Source organism: Coregonus clupeaformis, chromosome 37 (assembly GCF_020615455.1).
Source record: "Coregonus clupeaformis isolate EN_2021a chromosome 37, ASM2061545v1, whole genome shotgun sequence".
In the NCBI taxonomy this organism is placed as follows: domain Eukaryota; kingdom Metazoa; phylum Chordata; class Actinopteri; order Salmoniformes; family Salmonidae; genus Coregonus; species Coregonus clupeaformis.
Window position 1 is genome coordinate 21,835,879 of NC_059228.1, and position 20,343 is coordinate 21,856,221.

Sequence of the window (20,343 nt, forward strand, 5' to 3'; positions counted from 1 at the left end):
GGCATTCTGGATGAGTTGTAGGGGTTTAATGGCACAGGCAGGGAGGCCAGCCAACAGCGAGTTGCAGTAGTCCAGACGGGACTATGTCATGGAAAGAGCTGAGGTTCCTAATGTTTTATACACTCAGTGTATATTCACATCACAGTGGCCTTTCTCAATATTTAGATGTGTCAACTGTATTTTGCATATCTAAACTTTTCTCAATCCAGGTCCTACAGGCCTACAGTTTTTGCTAGTTTTCTCTTCTTCCTGGTCAGTTGATGTCATTGATTGACAATATATTATTTTCACCTGGCATCACAGGTTTATACTGATAAAGGCAGGGATATAAACCAGCAAAGGTTTCAGTCCTGAGGGACTGAAGAGAGTTACAGAAGATAACAAAACTGACCTGATTTGACTTCCACTGAACACACCACAATGATTACTATTATCGTGCATTCAACCCAACAACAACATTCATGCCTCTTGAAAGAGTACCAGTGCAGATCCAGTACAACACGTCCTCTAAACTGTCTCTCGGTTGTGGTCAAAAGCCAAATGTAAACACAGCTTCATTTGATTCACTGCATGAACTCACCCCACTACTTTTTATTTGTCAATGTCACTTCACTGCAAGATGACAAGCAGAGTAGAGGAGAGGGTAGAATGAATGATTCACTTCGTTTTGCTGTTCTCTGTCTGCTTTGGGGACTGCAGAAGGCGTGATCCGTAAAAGCAAACTGAAAGAAGTTAGTTTTCGGTTGAAGAGTTAAGTGTTTTTTCTCTTTCCTCCTCAACATTGACTCTATTTGTGGGGTTTTCAAAGTAAAAAATAGCAGAAACATCAGTGTACTCTCTGTTGATGATTCATGGTCCAAGAACAGGGATGAAAGTTGCAGGGATAGGACAGTATTGGCCAGACAGAGGGTATTTATGTAAAACTTGTGTACTTCACTGTGTCCTTACTTCAACTACTGCACGTCACTGCAATGCTGCAAATCTGGAGAGATGCAGGTCAAATCCCAAATAAAAAGCAGTGTCATTCTCCAAATGACAAAGGTCAGAGATGTTTATACAGCACAGGCATACTTGGGATTACAATCTCCTTTGCATGAACATGCAAGAAAATATAATTTTCAAATTGTAATAATCTGGGTGGGACACCATTCTTCTAGCGCTTGTAGGCAAACAATGTGGAAGCTATCGCTAACCAAGCAATACATTACAAAACCCTGCACTAAAACTAAAAAGTTATGAGTAACAAATGGGAAAAGAGAAGGGAAACAGAGAGGAGGCATTTAAAAGGGATGCCATTGATACATTCACTCAGATGTGAATACATGGGCATCACTATCTAGGTTTCCATCCAATTGGCGACAGATTTTCACGTGAATATTCTACAATCTGCATTAAAAAAATATGCGCATTTTCCATCAAATTGACTTGTTGAGGATAAATAGCTGTGGGTGATGACATAGTGCACATAAAAATACATTTTGCGGATAAATTTGCATGTACCGAATAAAAAATGCAAGCTAATTGGGTTTCCATCGCATTTTCAACTCTAATGATGGTTTTCCCACAATAAATGTTTGCCTTATATAGCGAGTGTGCCCACTCTGGTATTGGCACGTGCGCTCTAGCCAACCGCTCAGATACAGTGCGGGTAGGCCTATAAATCAAATCAAATGTTATTTGTCAAATGCGCCGAATACAAAAGGTGTAGACCTTATCGTGAAATGCTTACTTACAAGCCCTTAACCACCAATGCAGTTTTAAGAAAATAAGAGTTTTACTAAATAAACTAAAGTTTAAAAAAAAGTAACACTATAAAATAACAATAACGAGGCTATATACAGGGGGTACCGGTACCGAGTCAATGTGCGGGGGTACAGGTTAGTTGAGGTAATTTAGGTAATATGCACATGTAGGTAGGGGTAAAGTGACTATGCATAGCTAATAAACAGGGAGTAGGAGGTCCATGCAAATAGTCTGGGTAGCCATTTGATTAATTGTTCAGTAGTCTTATGGCTTGGGGGTAGAAGCTTGGGGGTATAGCCTACATGATGAGATTTTTATGGACAAAAGAGCAAGATTTGTATTTGTCCAGCGGCAGCCAACATCCTGTGGCGTATTGCATTAGTATCAAACAGCCCCCGCGATATGCAACTTTTCAGGGAAGTCAGAAACCAATATACACAATCAGTTAGGAAAGCGAAGGCTAGCTTTTTCAAACAGAAATGTGCATTCTGTAGCACTAACTCCAAAAAGTTTTGGGACACTGTAAAGTCCATGGAGAATAAGAGCAAATCCTCCCAGCTGCCCACTGCACTGAGGCTAGGAAACACTGTCACCACTGATAAATCTACAATAATCGAGAATTTCAACAAGCATTTTGCTACGGCTGGCCATGCTTTCCACCTGGCTACCACTACCCCGGCCACCAGCTCTGCACCCTCCACTGCAACTTGCCCATGTTCTGAAAGAGCTTCAAAATCTGGACCCCTACAAATCAGCTGTTCTAGACCATCTGGACCCTTTCTTTCTAAAATTAGCCGCCAAAATTGTCGCAACCCCTATTAGTAGCCTGTTCAACCTCTCTTTCGTATTGTCTGAGATCCCCAGAGATTGGAAAGCTGCCGTGGTCATCCCCCTCTTCAAAGGGGGTGACACTCTAGATCCAAACTGTTACAGACCTATATCCATCCTGCCCTGCCTTTCGAAAGTATTTGAAAGCCAAGTTAACAAACAGATCACCGACCATTTTGAATCCCACCGTACCTTCTCCGCTATGCAATCCGGTTTCCGAGCTGGTCATGGGTGCACCTCAGCCATGCTCAAGATCCTAAACGATATTATAACCGCGATCGATAAAAGACAGTACTGTGCAGCCGTCTTCATCGACCTGGCCAAGGCTTTCGACACTGTCAATCACAGCATTCTTATTGGCAGACTAAATAGCCTTGGTTTCTCAAATGACTGCCTCGCCTGGTTCACCAACTACTTCTCAGATAGAGTTCAATGTGTCAAATCGGAGGGCATGTTGTCTGGACCTCTGGCAGTCTCTATGGGGGTGCCACAGGGTTCAATTCTCGGGCCGACTCTATTCTCTGTGTATATCAATGATGTCGCTCTTGCTGCTGGTGACTCTCAGATCCACCTCTAAGCAGACGACACCATTTTGTATATATCTGGCCCTTCATTGGACACTGTGTTAACAAACCTCCAAACGAGCTTCAATGCCATACAGCACTCCTTTCGTAGCCTCCAACTGCTCTTAAACACTAGTAAAACTAAATGCATGCACTTCCATCGAACGCTGCTTGCACCCGCCCGCCCAACTAGAATCACTACTCTCGGCGGGTCTGACTTGGGTGTCTGGTTAGACCGTAAACTCTCCTTCCAGACTCACATTAAGCATCTCCAATCCAAAGTTAAATCTAGAATCGGCTTCCTATTTCGCAACAAAGCCTCCTTCACTCATGCTGCCAAACATGCCCTCATAAAACTGACTATCCTACCGATCCTTGACTTCGGCGATGTCATTTACAAAATAGCCTCCAATACTCTACTCAGCAAATTGGATGTAGTCTATCACAGTGCCACCATTGTGACCTGTACTACTACACTACATATTCGTCGCCAATCCCACTGGCTCCAGGTCATCTATAAATCACTGCTAGGCAAATCCCTGCCTAATCTTAGCTAATTGGTCACCATAGCAACACCCACCCGTAGTATGCGCTCCAGCAGATATATCTCACTGGTCATCCCCAAAGCTAACACCACCTTTCGCCACCATTCCTTCCAGTTCTCTGCTGCCAATGACTGGAACGAACTGTAAAAATCTCTGAAGCTGGAGACTCTTATCTCCCTCACAAACTTTAAGCATCAGTTGTCAGAGCAGTTTACCGATCACTGCACCTGTACACAGCCCATCTGTAATTAGCCCACCCAACTACCTCATCCCCATATTGTTATTTATTTTGCTCATTTGTACCCCAGTATCTCTATTAGCACATCATCTCTTGCACATCTATCATTCCAGTGTTAATACTAAATTGTAATTATTTTGCACTATGGCCTATTTATTGCCTTACCTCCATAACTTACTACATTTGAACACACTGTATATAGATTTTCTATTGTGTTATTGACTGTATGTTTTGTTTATCCCATATGTAACTCTGTGTTGTTGTTGTTTTTATCGCACTGCTTTGCTTTATCTTGGCCAGGTCGCAGTTGTAAATGAGAACTTGTTCTCAACTGGCTTACCTGGTTAAATAAAGGTGAGAAAAAAAATAAAACAAGTGGGAGGACCACACAACATGTCTTCTCATGACTCCAAGATTACTTCGATATAATGATTATTATATCAATATTTGCGCATATGTTTCCACCGACATTTCTTGCATAATTATATTTTTTCAGACTCAAATAGATCACACCTTGTCTAGCGTATTTTGTTTTGCCGACATTTGGAAAGTTTACAGACATATTAGCTTTTTCCATCAGGCCTGTCATTACATTCTTTATTCGACATGTACTTTACTCGCAGAAAAAGGTTGGATGTAAATCTGGTTAGTAACACACATAATTCAACACTGTCTGAGTTTACCCCAGAGGACACAAAACCAGCTGCTTGAACAGAGATAAAAGCAAACAGCCAAACAGTCAGCCTGACAAGATTACTGTAGCAACTCTAGTCTAAACACAACATCCACTGACTCTAGCCATCTAAGGACAAACTCCCATTCTAGTCCATTTCAGTACTTCTGCAGACATTCACTGCTACCATAACAGATTCAAAGCTGAGATAGCTAGTGAAGTGGGGATTTAGGCTATCGATGCTCCATTAATGCCTCCATTCCAACAGAATACCAACATGAGAGCTATACCAAATGCTATGGAGCTATGGGCTATGGACCAAAGTTTGATATCAAATGTGTGTTTGGTATAGTGTTCATGTTAAGGGCCCAGAGTTTTTTCTGACTGCTTGACACGACTTTGTCCTGTTCAGGTTAGGTCAAGTCTTGGCACTATGATTTACACAATGTTGAAAAAGGAGTATGTCATATATACCACAGCTGTGTTCTTAAATCTTAACTAACGGATTAGCCTACACATCAGAGGAGGCTGGTGGTAGGAGCTATAGGAGGACGGTGTCACACCCTGGCTCTGGGGACTCTATATGTTGAGCCAGGGTGTGTAGATTCTATGTGTTCTAGTTCTGTGTTGTAGTTCTATGTGTTCTATTTCTATGTTGGCCAGTGTGGTTCTCAATCAGAGGCAACGAGTGTCAGCTGTGGCTGGTTGTCTCTGATTGGGAACCACATTTAAACAGGCTGTTTTCCCACAATAGTTGTGGGATCTTGTTCCGTTTGGTTTGTTCCGTGTTGGTTGTGTTAAACCTAGGACGTCACGTCATCGTTTATTGTTTTGTTCGTATTATCACTAAAGATAATAAAATATGTTTGTTCATCACGCTGCGCCTTGGTCTACTCCGTTCAACGATCGTGACAGAAGATCCCACCATACCAGAACCAAGCAGCGTGTCAAGGAGCAGGCAGCCTGGACGTGGGAGGAGATAATGGACGGGCAGGGGTCCTGGACCTGGGAGGAAATCCAGGCCGGGATGGATCGCCGTCCATGGAAGGAGACGGTAGAGGCGCGACGGAGAGAGGAGCAATGGCGTCAACAGTGTCGTCGTCGGACGGACGAGAGGCAACCCCAAAACATTTTTAGGGGGGGGCACACGGCATGGGCGACGGGGCAGCAGGAGGCAGCTACAGGGCGTATTAGGAGGTTAGGTGAGGAGGCCACCAGGTTAAGGGGGCTATTGGTGCAGAAGGAGCAGGAGTTAGTGGTGCAGAGGGTGGAGCTACTGGAGGCGATAAGGGAGAAGGTAGGAATAGAGGCACGGCGAGAGGAACTGTGTAGGCAGCTGAGGGAGCGGAGGGTTATGACGAAACCCAGTCCCGCTCCTCACACCAAGCAAGTGGTGTGCATCACCAGTCCGGTCCGGCCCGTTCCTGCTCCCCGCACTAAGTTGATGGTGCGCGTCGCCAGCCCGGCCCGGCCTGTTCCTGCCACTCGCACCAAGCCTACGGTGCGCGTCGCCAGCCCGGCCCGACCTGTTCCTGCCACTCGCACCAAGCCTACGGTGTGCGTCGCCAGCCCGGCCCGGCCTGTTCCTGCCCCTCGCACCAAGCTAACGTGTTGCGTCGCCAGCCCGGCCCGGCCTGTTCCTGCCCCTCGCACCAAGCCTACGGTGCGTGTCGCCAGCCCGGCCCGGCCTGTTCCTGCCACTCGCACCAAGCCTACGGTGCGCGTCGCCAGCCCGGCCCGGCCTGTTCCTGCCACTCGCACCAAGCCTACGGTGCGCGCCGCCAGCCCGGCCCGGCCTGTTCCTGCCACTGCACCAAGCCTACGGTGCGCGTCGCCAGCCCGGCCCGGCCTTTTCCTGCCACTCGCACCAAGCCTACGGTGCGCGTCGCCAGCCCGGCCCGGCCTGTTCCTGCCACTCGCACCAAGCCTACGGTGCGCGCCGCCAGCCCGGCCCGGCCTGTTCCTGCCACTGCACCAAGCCTACGGTGTGCGTCGCCAGCCCGGTACGGCCCATTCCTGCTCCACGCACCAAGCCAGGGGTGCGCATCGCCAGCCCGGTACGGCCCGTTCCTGCTCCACGCACCAAGCCAGGGGTGCGATCGTCAGCCCGGCACGGCCCGTTCCTGCTCCACGCACAAGCCAGGGGTGCGCATCGTCAGCCCGGTCCGGCCCGTTCCTGCTCCACGCACCAAGCCAGGGGTGTGCGTCGTCAGTCCGGCACAACCCGTGCCTGGGTCACCGGTGCCTGGTCAGGTACCGGTCAGCTGCTCCACACCGGAGCTCAAGCAATCCGCTCCTACGATGTCCAGTCCAGCTCCAGCCAGCGGGGCCAGACCGGACCAGGGGCGCTACGGGGGATTATTGGAGGGTGGTGGGCAAGCCCGGAACCGGAACCGCCTCCGAGGAGGAATGCCCACCCAGCCCTCCCCTGTTTTGTTTATGTTGAGGCGCGGTTGCAGTCCGCGCCTTTGGGGGGGGGGGTACTGTCACACCCTGGCTCTGGGGACTCTATATGTTGAGCCAGGGTGTGTAGATTCTATGTGTTCTAGTTCTGTGTTGTAGTTCTATGTGTTCTATTTCTATGTTGGCCAGTGTGGTTCTCAATCAGAGGCAACGAGTGTCAGCTGTGGCTGGTTGTCTCTGATTGGGAACCACATTTAAACAGGCTGTTTTCCCACAATAGTTGTGGGATCTTGTTCCGTTTGGTTTGTTCCGTGTTGGTTGTGTTAAACCTAGGACGTCACGTCATCGTTTATTGTTTTGTTCGTATTATCACTAAAGATAATAAAATATGTTTGTTCATCACGCTGCGCCTTGGTCTACTCCGTTCAACGATCGTGACAGAAGATCCCACCATACCAGAACCAAGCAGCGTGTCAAGGAGCAGGCAGCCTGGACGTGGGAGGAGATAATGGACGGGCAGGGGTCCTGGACCTGGGAGGAAATCCAGGCCGGGATGGATCGCCGTCCATGGAAGGAGACGGTAGAGGCGCGACGGAGAGAGGAGCAATGGCGTCAACAGTGTCGGTCGCCGGACGGACGAGAGGCAACCCCAAAACATTTTTAGGGGGGGGCACACGGCATGGGCGACGGGGCAGCAGGAGGCAGCTACAGGGCGTATTAGGAGGTTAGGTGAGGAGGCCACCAGGTTAAGGGGGCTATTGGTGCAGAAGGAGCAGGAGTTAGTGGTGCAGAGGGTGGAGCTACTGGAGGCGATAAGGGAGAAGGTAGGAATAGAGGCACGGCGAGAGGAACTGTGTAGGCAGCTGAGGGAGCGGAGGGTTATGACGAAACCCAGTCCCGCTCCTCACACCAAGCAAGTGGTGTGCATCACCAGTCCGGTCCGGCCCGTTCCTGCTCCCCGCACTAAGTTGATGGTGCGCGTCGCCAGCCCGGCCCGGCCTGTTCCTGCCACTCGCACCAAGCCTACGGTGCGCGTCGCCAGCCCGGCCCGACCTGTTCCTGCCACTCGCACCAAGCCTACGGTGTGCGTCGCCAGCCCGGCCCGGCCTGTTCCTGCCCCTCGCACCAAGCTAACGTGTTGCGTCGCCAGCCCGGCCCGGCCTGTTCCTGCCCCTCAAACCAAGCCTACGGTGCGTGTCGCCAGCCCGGCCCGGCCTGTTCCTGCCACTCGCACCAAGCCTACGGTGCGCGTCGCCAGCCCGGCCCGGCCTGTTCCTGCCACTCGCACCAAGCCTCACGGTGCGCGTCGCCAGCCCGGCCCGGCCTGTTCCTGCCACTCGCACCAAGCCTACGGTGCGCGTCGCCAGCCCGGCCCGGCCTTTTCCTGCCACTCGCACCAAGCCTACGGTGCGCGTCGCCAGCCCGGCCCGGCCTGTTCCTGCCACTCGCACCAAGCCTACGGTGCGCGTCGCCAGCCCGGCCCGGCCTGTTCCTGCCACTCGCACCAAGCCTACGGTGTGCGTCGCCAGCCCGGTACGGCCCATTCCTGCTCCACGCACCAAGCCAGGGGTGCGCATCGCCAGCCCGGTACGGCCCGTTCCTGCTCCACGCACCAAGCCAGGGGTGCGCATCGTCAGCCCGGTACGGCCCGTTCCTGCTCCACGCACCAAGCCAGGGGTGCGCATCGTCAGCCCGGTCCGGCCCGTTGCTGCTCCACGCACCAAGCCAGGGGTGCGCATCGTCAGCCCGGTCCGGCCCGTTCCTGCTCCACGCACCAAGCCAGGGGTGTGCGTCGTCAGTCCGGCACAACCCGTGCCTGGGTCACCGGTGCCTGGTCAGGTACCGGTCAGCTGCTCCACACCGGAGCTCAAGCAATCCGCTCCTACGATGTCCAGTCCAGCTCCAGCCAGCGGGGCCAGACCGGACCAGGGGCGCTACGGGGGGATTATTGGAGGGTGGTGGGCAAGCCCGGAGCCGGAACCGCCTCCGAGGAGGAATGCCCACCCAGCCCTCCCCTGTTTTGTTTATGTTGAGGCGCGGTTGCAGTCCGCGCCTTTGGGGGGTACTGTCACACCCTGGCTCTGGGGACTCTATATGTTGAGCCAGGGTGTGTAGATTCTATGTGTTCTAGTTCTGTGTTGTAGTTCTATGTGTTCTATTTCTATGTTGGCCAGTGTGGTTCTCAATCAGAGGCAACGAGTGTCAGCTGTGGCTGGTTGTCTCTGATTGGGAACCACATTTAAACAGGCTGTTTTCCCACAATAGTTGTGGGATCTTGTTCCGTTTGGTTTGTTCCGTGTTGGTTGTGTTAAACCTAGGACGTCACGTCATCGTTTATTGTTTTGTTCGTATTATCACTAAAGATAATAAAATATGTTTGTTCATCACGCTGTGCCTTGGTCTACTCCGTTCAACGATCGTGACAGACGGGCTCATTGTAATGGCTGGAACGGAATGAATACTTCATTCCGCAATGAAGTTGCTACAGATGTAGGCTCTTAATTTGACCTATATTGTCACAGCAAAATAATCCTGCAGCAACAGGATTTGAACATAGTCCATAATGTTGCTTGATCGGTGGTTAGGCTATTAACTGGCCAAAAGTAGGCTACATGAAAAGTGCAATACTGTTAATATAACCATGTATTATTGTGATTTTTCAGTGAATTTATGTAGATCACGAAGCTCATCTGCATTTCCCCAAATTCTCTGGCGGAGGGGTTGAGAGGAGGGGTGCTATGGGATTAATCAAGATACCTAATGAAGAGGTGGGTTTTCAGACGATTCCAGACGTTTTCAGAAGACAGGCAGGGACTCTTCTGTCCTAACGTCAGGGGGAAGCTCGTTCCACCATTGGGTTGCCAGGAGCGAGAAGAGATTTGACTGGGATGAGCGGGAGCTGACCCCCGTAGGGCCAAGAGACCAGAGGTGTCAGAACAGAGTGTTGGGGTGTAGGGTTTGAGCATAGCCTGAAGGTAGGGAGGGCGAAGCACCACCGCACTGCAGTATATTTTACCTCGAACACTGTAGCAAAAGTGAACTCCTTACTCAGCTACTCTTTTGCTTCCTCAGCATGAGGCTACAACACCTTGAGTCTGTTACTAAAGAATGTGAAACAATGTTGTCTATGTTTACTATTGCCTGATTGGGTTCATGAGTCTGTTATTAAAGAATGTGAAACAATGTGTATGTTTACTGCTTTTTATTAAATAATGTATGCTATAAATATTGTATATATTTTTCGTTCATATGGTAAGAACATTGTATAGCCTATAGGCATACATTCTTCATATGGGCAGGTATGTTTACTGCTTTTCATTAAATCACGTATGGCTACAAATATTGTATATACATTCGTTCATATGGTCAGAATATTGTATATATAGCCTACAGAAATAAAAATAAATGTGTTCATATGGGCAGAATAGCGTAGGCTAGACCTATATGTAAGGGTTGGTGTGAGGTGTGACCCAGGTGCGGTGCAGGATAGAGAGCAGGCAGTAGGCAGAGATGGCGAAACAAGGATCTTCAATGGTGGTCCCGAAGCCAGGATACAAAATAACGGACTTTACACGATAAAAGAAAGGTGGAGCAAATAAGACTCCAAAAAACAAGCTGACAGCCAAAATACAAAATACTACCTGTGACTGAAATAATAACTAAACAGGGAGAACACTTCTCACGTACAGTGGGGAAAAAAAGTATTTAGTCAGCCACCAATTGTGCAAGTTCTCCCACTTAAAAAGATGAGAGAGGCCTGTAATTTTCATCATAGGTACACGTCAACTGTGACAGACAAATTGAGATTTTCTTTCTCCAGAAAATCACATTGTAGGATTTTTTATGAATTTATTTGCAAATTATGGTGGAAAATAAGTATTTGGTCACCTATAAACAAGCAAGATTTCTGGCTCTCACAGACCTGTAATTTCTTCTTTAAGAGGCTCCTCTGTCCTCCACTCGTTACCTGTATTAATGGCACCTGTTTGAACTTGTTATCAGTATAAAAGACACCTGTTCACAACCTCAAACAGTCACACTCCAAACTCCACTATGGCCAAGACCAAAGAGCTGTCAAAGGACACCAGAAACAAAATTGTAGACCTGCACCAGGCTGGGAAGACTGAATCTGCAATAGGTAAGCAGCTTGGTTTGAAGAAATCAACTGTGGGAGCAATTATTAGGAAATGGAAAACATACCAGACCACTGATAATCTCCCTCGATCTGGGGCTCCACGCAAGATCTCACCCCGTGGGGTCAAAATGATCACAAGAACGGTGAGCAAAAATCCCAGAACCGCACGGGGGGACCTAGTGAATGACCTGCAGAGAGCTGGGACCAAAGTAACAAAGCCTACCATCAGTAACACACTACGCCGCCAGGGACTCAAATCCTGCAGTGCCAGACGTGTCCCCCTGCTTAAGCCAGTACATGTCCAGGCCCGTCTGAAGTTTGCTAGAGTGCATGTGGATGATCCAGAAGAGGATTGGGAGAATGTCATATGGTCAGATGAAACCAAAATATAACTTTTTGGTAAAAACTCAACTCGTCGTGTTTGGAGGACAAAGAATGCTGAGTTGCATCCAAAGAACACCATACCTACTGTGAAGCATGGCGGTGGAAACATCATGCTTTGGGGCTGTTTTTCTGCAAAGGGACCAGGACGACTGATCCGTGTAAAGGAAAGAATGAATGGGGCCATGTATCGTGAGATTTTGAGTGAAAACCTCCTTCCATCAGCAAGGGCATTGAAGATGAAACGTGGCTGGGTCTTTCAGCATGACAATGATCCCAAACACTCCACCCGGGCAACGAAGGAGTGGCTTCGTAAGAAGCATTTCAAGGTCCTGGAGTGGCCTAGCCAGTCTCCAGATCTCAACCCCATAGAAAATCTTTGGAGGGAGTTGAAAGTCTGTGTTGCCCAGCGACAGCCCCAAAACATCACTGCTCTAGAGGAGATATGCATGGAGGAATGGGCCAAAATACCAGCAACAGTGTGTGAAAACCTTGTGAAGACTTACAGAAAACGTTTGACCTGTGTCATTGCCAACAAAGGGTATATAACAAAGTATTGAGAAACTTTTGTTTTTGACCAAATACTTATTTTCCACCATAATTTGCAAATAAATTTATAAAAAATCCTACAATGTGATTTTCTGGATTTTTTTTTCTCATTTTGTCTGTCATAGTTGACGTGTACCTATGATGAAAATTACAGTCCTCTCTCATCTTTTTAAGTGGGAGAACTTGCACAATTGGTGGCTGACTAAATACTTTTTTCCCCCACTGTACCTGTCCATACATCCCGCGATCAGACAATGATTAGTACTGCTTGGCATAGTGAAACTAGCAGAGAACACTGAGCAAGGGAACACAGGAAAGTGAGGGCATAAATACACAGGTGAACAGGTAGACACAGGTGACACCAATAGGATCATGATTAGTCCAGACTGTGAGTGAGGAGGTGCCTAAGGTTGTCAGAGGATGACACCTAGTGGGTCGCTCCGGAACTGTGACCCCCTCCTGTAACACCTATATATATTTGTTCATATGAGCAGAATATTGTATATACATTTGTTTATATGGTTGTATAAAGGCTGAAGGTAAAAAATAGCCTATACTATATCTTGGCATATACAGTGGCTTGTGAAAGTAGTCACTCCCCTTGGCATTTTTCCTATTTTCTTCCCTTAAACCTGGAATTAAATAGGATTTTGGGGGGGTTTGTATCATTTGATTTACACAACATGCCTACCACTTTAAAGATGAAAATATTTTTTCTTGTGAAACAAACAAGAAATAAGACAAAAAAACTGAAAACTTGAGCGTGCATAACTATTCACCCCCCCAAAGTCAATACTTTGTAAAGCCACCTTTTGCAGCAATTACAGCTGCAAGTCTCTTGGGGTACAGTGAGGGAATTAAGTATTTGATCCCCTGCTAATTTTGTACGTTTGCCCACTGACAAAGACATGATCAGTCTATAATTTTATTGGTAGGTTTATTTGAACAGTGAGAGACAGAATAACAACAAAAAAATCCAGAAAAACGCATGTCAAAAATGTTATAAATTGATTTGCATTTTAATGAGGGAAATAAGTATTTGACCCCCTCTCAATCAGAAAGATTTCTGGCTCCCAGGTGTCTTTTATACAGGTAACGAGCTGAGATTAGGAGCACACTCTTAAAGGGAGTGCTCCTAATCTCCGTTTGTTACCTGTATAAAAGACACCTGTACACAGACGCAATCAATCAATCAGATTCCAAACTCTCCACCATGGCCAAGACCAAAGAGCTCTCCAAGGATGTCAGGGACAAGATTGTAGACCTACACAAGGCTGGAATGGGCTACAAGACCATCGCCAAGCAGCTTGGTGAGAAGGTGACAACAGTTGGTGCGATTATTCGCAAATGGAAGAAACACAAAATAACTGTCAATCTCCCTCGGCCTGGGGCTCCATGCAAGATCTCACCTCGTGGAGTTGCAATGATCATGAGAACGGTGAGGAATCAGCCCAGAACTACACGGGAGGATCTTGTCAATGATCTCAAGGCAGCTGGGACCATAGTCACCAAGAAAACAATTGGTAACATACTACACCGTGAAGGACTGAAATCCTGCAGCGCCCGCAAGGTCCCCCTGCTCAAGAAAGCACATATACAGACCCGTCTGAAGTTTGCCAATGAACATCTGAATGATTCAGAAGAGAACTGGGTGAAAGTGTTGAGGTCAGATGAGACCAAAATCGAGCTCTTTGGCATCAACTCAACTCGCCGTGTTTGGAGGAGGAGGAATGCTGCCTATGACCCCAAGAACACCATCCCCACCGTCAAACATGGAGGTGGAAACATTATGCTTTGGGGGTGTTTTTCTGCTAAGGAGACAGCAAACCTTCACCGCATCAAAGGGACGATGGACGGGGCCATGTACCGTCAAATCTTGGGTGAGAACCTCCTTCCCTCAGCCAGGGCATTGAAAATGGGTGGTGGATGGGTATTCCAGCATGACAATGACCCAATACTCACGGCCACAAGGCAACAAAGGAGTGGCTCAAGAAGCAGCACATTAAGGTCCTGGAGTGGCCTAGCCAGTCTCCAGACCTTAATCCCATAGAAAATCTGTGGAGGGAGCTGAAAGTTCGAGTTGCCAAACGTCAGCCTCGAAACCTTAATGACTTGGAGAAGATCTGCAAAGAGGAGTGGGACAAAATCCCTCCTGAGATGTGTGTAAACCTGGTGGCCAACTACAAGAAACATCTGACCTCTGTGATTGCCAACAAGGGTTTTGCCACCAAGTACTAAGTCATGTTTTGCAGAGGGGTCAAATACTTATTTCCCTCATTAAAATGCAAATCAATTTATAACATTTTTGACATGCGTTTTTCTGGATTTGTTTGTTGTTATTCTGTCTCTCACTGTTCAAATAAACCTACCATTAAAATTATAGACTGATCATGTCTTTGTCAGTGGGCAAACATACAAAATCAGCAGGGGATAAAATACTTAATTCCCTCACTGTATGTCTCTAGAAGCTTGGCACATCTAGCCACTGGTATTTTTGCCCATTCTTCAAGGCAAAACTGCTCCAGCTCCTTCAAGTTGGATGGGTTCTACTGTTGTACAGCAATCTTTAAGTACATACCACAAATTCTCAATTGGATTGAGGTCTTTGACTAGGCCATTCCAAGACATTTAAATGTTTCCCCTTAAACCACTCAAGTGTTGCTTTAGCAGTATGCTTAGGGCCATTGTCCTGCTGGATGGTGAATCTCCGTCAAGTCTCAAATCTCTGGAAGACTGAAACAGGTTTCCCTCAAGAATTTCCCTGTATTTAGCGCCATCCATCATTCCTTCAATTCTGACCAGTTTCCCAGTCCCTGCTGATGAAAAACATCCGCACAGCATGATGCTGCCACCACCACGCTTCACTGTGGGGATGGTGTTCTCAGGGTGATGAGAGGTGTTGGGTTTGTGCCAGACATAGCGTTTTCCTTGATGGCCAAAAAGCTCAATTTGAGTCTCATCTGACCAGAGTACATTCTTCCATATGTTTGGGGAGTCTCCCACATGCCTTTTGGCGAACACCATTTTTTTCTTTAAGCTATGGCTTTTTTCTGGCCACTCTTCCGTAAAGCCCAGCTCTGTGGAGTGTACGGCTTAAAGTGGTCCTATGGACAGATAGGCAGGTTTGTTGTGGTGCCATATTCTTTCCATTTTTTAATACTGGATTTAATGGTGCTCTGTGGGATGTTCAAAGTTTCGGATATTTTTTTATAACCCAACCCTGATCTGTACTTCTCCACAACTTTGTCCCTGACCTGTTTGGAGAGCTCCTTGGTCTTGGTGCCGCTTGCTTGGTGGTGCCCCTTGCTTAGTGGTGTTGCAGACTCTGGGGCCTTTCAGAACAGGTGTATATATACTGAGATCATGTGACAGATCATGTGACACTTAGTGCACACAGGTGGACTTTATTTAACTAATTATGTCACTTCTGAAGGTAATTGGTTCCACCAGATCTTATTTAGGGGCTTAATAGCAAAGGGGGTGAATACATATGCACGCACCACTTTTCCGTTATTAATTTTTTTGAATTTTTTCAAACCATACATTTTTTTCATTTCACTTCACCAATTTGAACTATTTTGTGTATGTCCATTACATGAAATCCAAATAAAAATCATTTAAATTACAGGTTGTAATGCAACAAAATAGGAAAAACGCCAAGGTGGATGAATACTTTTGCAAGGCACTGTAAGGCCATGCTCATAAAAAATAAAGCGTCCTCCCTAATCTTGAATGGCACCGACCGGCACTGATGCTCGTGCAGGGTAGGTGACAAGTAAAGCAAGCAGGTCAAGACAATCAGGACACAGTTCTAAAGTGGCTGTCACACTTGTGGAACTAGCGGAACTGCAAACCACAATTCCCTATGATATCCTTTAGAGCAAATCTCCCAGCAAATAACAAAGTATACTGCACTGCAGTAGGGTATTTCAGTTTTCATTCCATTTAAATTGGCTAAATCAATCACCCATTTACTTCAGTGAGCTAACTTGCATGCGCTAATCATTTCTCACCAGCTCAACTTTACTTTAAATTCAACATCTCTGTTCCCTGACTAAAACTTTGAAACTGCTGGTTACAGGCTCATATGGCGTATTTGTCTGTGCAGGAAGTTTTGGTAAAACATGGGCAGGCATGGAAAGGTATTTTGACTGCTCTGAAATAAGCTGTTCTAATTAGATACTACATTTATTTAATTGAACAAGTGCAGAGTTAAAGAGTGTAACACATGGATGTGGATGTCAGGGTTGCTGATCTTAACGAGCATAATTAGCTAAGTAGGTTGCCTCATAAAAACTGGTCTCCTTATTCATTATTTAACACTAATGGGGCCTGGTTAAACACAGAATTAACAAGTTGGCTAGTCATACAGTGAGGGAAAAAAAGTATTTGATCCCCTGCTGATTTTGTATGTTTGCCCACTGACAAAGACATGATCAGTCTACAATTTTAATGGTATGTTTATTTGAACAGTGAGAGACAGAATAAAAACAAAAAAAACGCATGTCAAAAATGTTATAAAATGATTAGCATTTTAATGAGGGAAATAAGTATTTGACCCCTCTGCAAAACATGACTTAGTACTTGGTGGCAAAACCCTTGTTGGCAATCACAGAGGTCAGATGTTTCTTGTAGTTGGCCACCAGGTTTGCACACATCTCAGGAGGGATTTTGTCCCACTCCTCTTTGCAGATCTTCTCCAAGTCATTAAGGTTTCGAGCCTGACGTTTGGCAACTCGAACCCTCAGCTCCCTCCACAGATTTTCTATGGTATTAAGGTCTGGAGACTGGCTAGGCCACTCCAGGACCTTAATGTGCTTCTTCTTGAGCCACTCCTTTGTTGCCTTGGCCGTGTGTTTTGGGTCATTGTCATGCTGGAATACCCATCCACGACCCATTTTCAATGCCCTGGCTGAGGGAAGGCGGTTCTCACCCAAGATTTGACGGTACATGGCGCCGTCCATCGTCCCTTTGATGCGGTGAAGTTGTCCTGTCCCCTTAGCAGAAAAACACCCCCAAAGCATAATGTTTCCACCTCCATGTTTGACGGTGGGGATAGTGTTCTTGGGGTCATAGGCAGCATTCCTCCACCTCCAAACACGGCGAGTTGAGTTGATGCCAAAGAGCTCCATTTTGGTCTCATCTGACTACAACACTTTCACCCAGTTCTCCTCTGAATCATTCAGATGTTCATTGGCAAACATCAGACGGCCCTGTATATGTGCTTTCTTGAGCAGGGGGACCTTGCGGGCGCTGCATGATTTCAGTCCTTCATGGCGTAGTGTGTTACCAATTGTTTTCTTGGTGACTATGGTCCCAGCTGCCTTGAGATCATTGACAAGATCCTCCCGTGTAGTTCTGGGCTGATTCCTCACCATTCTCATGATCATTGCAACTCCACGAGGTGAGATCTTGCATGGAGCCCCGGCCGAGGGAGATTGACAGTTATTTTGTGTTTCTTCCATTTGCGAATAATCGCACCAACTGTTGTCACCTTCTCACCAAGCTGCTTGGCGATGTTCTTGTAGCCCATTCCAGCCTTGTGTAGGTCTACAATCTTGTCCCTGACATCCTTGGAGAGCTCTTTGGTCTTGGCCATGGTGGAGAGTTTGGAATCTGATTGATTGATTGCATCTGGCTCCCAGGTGTCTTTTATACAGGTAACAAACTGAGATTAGGAGCACTCCCTGTAAGAGTGTGCTCCTAATCTCAGCTCGTTACCTGTATAAAAGACACCTGGGAGCCTGAAATCTTTCTGATTGAGAGGGGGTCAAATACTTATTTCCCTCATTAAAATGCAAATCAATTTATAACATTTTTGACATGCGTTTTTCTGGATTTTTTTGTTGTTATTCTGTCTCTCACTGTTCAAATAAATCTACCATTAAAATTATAGACTGATAATTTATTTGTCAGTGGGCAAACGTACAAAATCAGCAGGGGATCAAATACTTTTTTCCCTCACTGTACTTCTTGTGTACTCCTATCCCTGATTGGTTGCATCTTATTCAGCCAAAATTCCATGACTACCTCTTGAGTTGAGTTGTTGTTATAACAGGAAAACAAATAAACAGTCATCTTTATGAAAGGTGTCTACTGAATGTGTGTGAAGCATGAGTCCATGATAAAGTATCCCTACCACAGGTACCAGTCTAGCGTCAAACAGCTATGCATGTGCGTACAACTTCTGTACAACAGTTAGTGCCCTCAGCGATTCATTGCTCATTCTAAAGCTTGCCGTGTTCTAAAAGTGGGTCAGAAAGGGTCTGGCCTATAGGGATTTATATGTGAGATTTATGAAATAGAAACTAAGGATATGAGAAAACAGAAATGCTCTCTCTCTCTCTCTAATGTCATAATGCAGCTAATGAAGACTAGCTTCTCCAAGAACAGTGTTAAGAGTGCAATCTGTTATTACTCTTTTCCCTGTGGCCACAGGATGAAATGCATAAGTAATCAAGGTTTCAACTAGCCTAGGCAGCCGATAGTGGGCGCTAGATCTGCGCTATCATCTAGGATTGATGTGCCCAGCCAGTAATACACTCGTGCCCCCCATGGACCGACCCGTACATAAAGCATCCTCCATTCAGGCTGCAAAGGCATAATTTCCCTCCTTAACTGGAAAAACTGGAAAGATACAGTATGTGTACTGTCTTAATAAAACACAATTTCCCACCACTATTTTAGGATTTTCTGACAATTTAGGATGTTGAACACCACGTTTAGCCCACTATCGGCTGCCTAGGATAGGTTTCAACTAACAAATGCACACATGAAAAACGTACATTCCATCTAACCCAATCTGCGTAAAGTGCAGTGCACAAAAACATAAATAAAATGACAGATTACACCTGTAATATGAACATAACCAAGGATTTACCATAACCTTTGGGCAATCACACATGAATGTGATGCTCAAAACAATGATCCCCTCTACGGGTCAGTATTTGGCTTTGAAAATGTTTCTAAACGTTATGAAGCACTAAACACTGATTTTCATAACTCGTAATGGAGGTCCCTGATATATTATTTACCTAAACTGTGATATGATGAGATTTACTATTGATATTATGCTGATAACACCATGAGAGCCTGTAGTGATTCACGTTTATGAAGTGATTTTATTGGAATGATTTTAAAATGTTGACAGGGAGTAATATTTAATCTATGCTTCAGTAGCACCTTAAAACAGCTTAATAATGAAACTGTAATTAAAGGCATTGGAGCAGAAATTCTGAGCTCGAAAATATTTTCATCCTGGCAGTTCAGATGTGCCGTTCATTGTAAACAGAACATACTAATGAGTGCAATGGGAATCAATGGCTCCAGAAACTACCTTCAACTTCCTTCAAACTGCACACAGAGACATAAAAATGGTGTCCATGAATTCATCTGACTCTGGGTAAGGACACTGAACAGAAATATAAACGCAACATGTAAAGTATTCGTCCCATGTTTCATGAGCTGAAATAAAACATCCCAGAAATGTTCCATACACACAAAAAGCGTATTTGTTTACATCCCTGTTAGTGAGCATTTAGCCTTTGCCAAGACAATACATCCACCTGACAGATGTGGCATATCAAGAAGTTGATTAAACAGCATGATCATTTCACAGGTGCACATTGTGGTGGGGACAAGAAAAGGCCACTCTAAAATGTACAGCTTTGTCACACAACACAATGCCACAGATCTCAAGTTTTGACGGAGCGTGCAATTGGGATGCTGACTGCAGGAATGTCCACCAGAGCTGTTGCTAGAGAATTTAATGTCCAACCGGCCTCACAACTGCAGACCACGTGTAAGCATGCCAGACCCAGGACCTCCACATTTGGCTTCTTCACCTGCGAGATCTTCTGAGACCAGCCACCCGGGCAGCTGATGAAACTGTGGGTTTGCGCAACCGAAAAATGTCTGCACAAACTGTCAGAAACCGTCTCAGGGAAGCTCAGCTGCGTACTCGTTGTCCTCACCAGGGTCTTGACCTGACTGTAGTTCGGTGTCATAACCCACTTCAGTGGGCAAATATTCACCTTCGATGGCCATTGGCACGCTGGAGAAGTGTGCTCTTCACGGATGAATCCCGGTTTCAACAGTACCGGGCAGATAGCACACAGCATGTATGGCGGCGTGTGGGCGAGCGGTTTGCTGATGTCAACTTTGTGAACAGAGTGCCCCATGGTGGCGGTTGGGTTATGGTATGGGCAGGCATAAGCTACGGACAACAAACACAATTGCATTCTATCAATGAAAATGTGTATGCACAGAGATACCATGGCGCGATC

At 46.4% G+C, this 20,343-nt stretch overlaps 1 protein-coding gene across 2 annotated transcripts in view; it reads right to left on the minus strand.

Annotated features, from left to right (window-relative positions):
* Positions 1-20,343, minus strand: part of LOC121553440 (glutamate receptor ionotropic, delta-1) — a 396,191-nt gene that overhangs the window by 154,471 nt on the left and 221,377 nt on the right. The gene's annotated exons all lie outside the window — the stretch shown is intronic.